This window comes from Gossypium raimondii, chromosome 1, assembly GCF_025698545.1.
Source record: "Gossypium raimondii isolate GPD5lz chromosome 1, ASM2569854v1, whole genome shotgun sequence".
In the NCBI taxonomy this organism is placed as follows: domain Eukaryota; kingdom Viridiplantae; phylum Streptophyta; class Magnoliopsida; order Malvales; family Malvaceae; genus Gossypium; species Gossypium raimondii.
Window position 1 is genome coordinate 36554336 of NC_068565.1, and position 3434 is coordinate 36557769.

A 3434-nucleotide genomic window follows, 5' to 3' on the forward strand; every position below is an offset into this window, starting at 1 on the left:
ATACCTACAACCAAATTTTCACATATATACAAGCCTTCAAATTGCACTAAAAACATGCAGAATCAAGCTATCAAAATAAGGTATATAAGCATACAACCAATATGCCCCAAAAGGCACCTCAAACAAAGCATTTAAACATGTATAATCATATGCATAATCTAACCAAAACTTACGAATTTGTTCACATGTCAAATTCACATCCATAGGTACCAAAAATACCAATTATCATCTAGCACCATTAGCCATATATGTCATCTATAACCAATATGCCAAAACACAACATTCAAACATATCAAATGATCATTTAACACATACACTCTAACTACCATTTTAAGTTTCATCATTTTTATATTTAAAGAAAGAAGTTAAATCTGATTAAATGATTTATTTAGGTATGTTATTTAATGAAAGAATTAACCGAAAGTTTTTCTAGATCGATTTCTTTAAGTAAAAAGATAATGTGAAAATTCGATGACAAAATTAGACAATTGAGTAATGTTTGTATTGTATTGATAGTTGAGTACAAGAGCTATAATGGGGTAATTACTATGATTCCTTTTAGACAAGATGTGTTTACAATTATCCTCGTAAGTATATGTGATTGTTTAGTTTCAAAATAATTTTATCGTATGAGAACATTAGCTAAACATATTAATAGATGAAAGAATTATTGGTTTGTTTGGGTTATGTTCGACATTTCCATGTTTTTCTTTGGTATTTATTAATTATTTTGGCCTTTTAATTCTTTTAATTACTAAATGACCAAAATGCCCCCAACTTAAAATTTTCCTATTTCACTTATCTCTTGTCCATTTTTGTCCAACAAGTTAACCAATGGTCTAATTACCATCTAAGGACCTCCAATTTAAAATTTCATAACAATTGGACACTTCTAACATGTAGTACTCAACTTTTTCACTTTTTACAATTTAGTCCTTTTGACTAAATTGAGTGCCCAAACGTCAAAATTTTCGAACGAAATTTTCACGAAATCATTTTGTGAAATCATAGACCATAAAAATATAATGAAAATAAAAATTTTTTCTCGTCGAATTTGTGGTCCCGAAACCACTCTTCCGACTAGCCCAAAATTCGAGCTGTTACACATTTAGTTACCAGAAGCAGCCAAAATAACAACCATTACAAGGCCAAATATATACAGGGCAACTTAACACCATTTCATAATTCCAAACACCAAAAACACAAGCCAAAAAAAAAAGGCTACATCATTAATCAAAATACCTATACAAACTTGATAATATAACAACTATCTCATTACCCAAATTACCATATTTACAAGCCAAACATAATGGCTAATATCATCAAAAAGGACACCTATACGTGCCATTATAACCACTAGAAAAGTATCAAAATATACCAATAAAGTCTCTGGATAGTGTGATGAATCTCCAAATAACTTCCAAATCGATCGAGTTTTCGATAATCTGTAAAATAAGAGAAAGAAAACCATATAAGCAATGAATGCTTAGTAAGCTTGTATAAACTCTAAAATGCAATAATCCATTTCAATAAGAACTTTATAAGTTGTAAATAACCATATACCAATGCCTCAAGATTTATCAACTATATAATTATCAATTGCCAAATGAATAAGTTCATTAACATTCAATACTTTCCGCTTATAACATAATGCGCCTCATAAGTTGAATTACATAATCATCGGTCTTTTCTTAAAACGATAAACCATTTCCTTTACTTACTTACCAATCCATTTACTTAGCATAAATTTAATTATGTTATTAACTCACTAATTAGTGTATTTATTCATGACATAAGTAAATTCACATATATCATAAGTAAATTCCTTCCTTAAGAATAAGTCCTTTAACTTTACAATTCTTTTATTTCATCACATTACATCTCAACTATGCATTTATCATTTCATTACCTATTCCCACCCATTTAATTTTCATACACATAAGACATAAACACGTAACATTAACTATAACCGCCAGTTAGTGTGTTTAAACATGACCTTTAGAATCAATTTCATGATAAACCATTTCATAATAAATTACATACTTTGATTCTTACCACATTTTCATGAACATAAGTATCTTTCTATTTGTCCATTTATTATTTCAATGCATAACTTTAAAATATCATAATTTAATTCAACTACTAGCTTAGAATAAACCTTAGCATTATTAACAACACAAGTTAGTGATTAAACTCACAGCTTAGCAATATCATCACAGGGTAAGATAAGATACATAAACCTAGCATCACACAAATCATACTTTTCATAATCATGAATATTCATACGTTGGTCATAAAAAATTCATACCTTTTCATAGGTTCTTAACTTAGTTTTTGATGCACTTATCGTTCTTTCCCTTTTCATGCCCGTTGAACTAAAAACTTGACTTGGATAATCGGGTAAGTACACCATACCAAGGGCATCATAGATGCATAATAGGACACCAAAGTGCAATCAAGAGCACGAATGTGCAATCAGGGGCACCAAAGTGCAAATAGGGGCGCGTAAGTGCAATCAAGGGTACCGAAGTACAAACAGGGGCATGTAAGTGCAATCATTGAATAATTAACTATGAACATTTGATTAAAGAATTATATTATAAAAATTTAAGTAGAAATTTATTTATGTATTGAAACACTATGAGCTTACCTAGCTAAATTGTAGAAATGCAAAAGTATAGGGGCATTTTGGTAATTTTTCATTCTCCTTGATTTTCCACCCAATCTTGGTCTAAATTAATAATTTCATTCAATCTGTTAATTTAGACAGTAAAAAAATGTATTTTATACAATTTAGTCATATTGACCTTTCTTACAAAATTACCCCTAAAGTTTTACTTTTATTCAATTTAGTCCCTGAGCCTAAAACATGAAAATTAACCATTTTTAATGCCAATTTATAATATCCAATTTTCATGGCCCCCATATCAGCCCAAAATTGCAACAATTTCACATCAAATCCTTAAACTTTTGTTATTTTAACAAATTAGTTCTTAATTGATAAATTTATCAAATACTTTTAATTATCAATCAACATTCTAAATTCATCATCTAACATAAAAAAATTATAAGAGTAATCAATAATAACATTCAAAATCTTTAATAGTCTCAAAATCGAAGGAAAATCGAAGGTACGACTATCTGGACCAAGTTGCAACGATTTCAAAAACATAAAAAAATATAAGAAACAGAATCAGAATGGACTTACATGCATTGAAATTAAGTTGGTTAAAACTTAAAGGTTAACATTCATGGACATTCGGTGAAGAAAAAAGCCAAATGAACAAGATGATACTATTTCTTTTATGTTTTGTTTAATTAATTAATTATTTAACTATTTTACCCTTGTAATTTAATTAAAATTTCCTAAATTTTCACCTTTAACTCATCCACTAAGAATAAATAAGGTATATTTAACTTTTAAAACCCTTAAT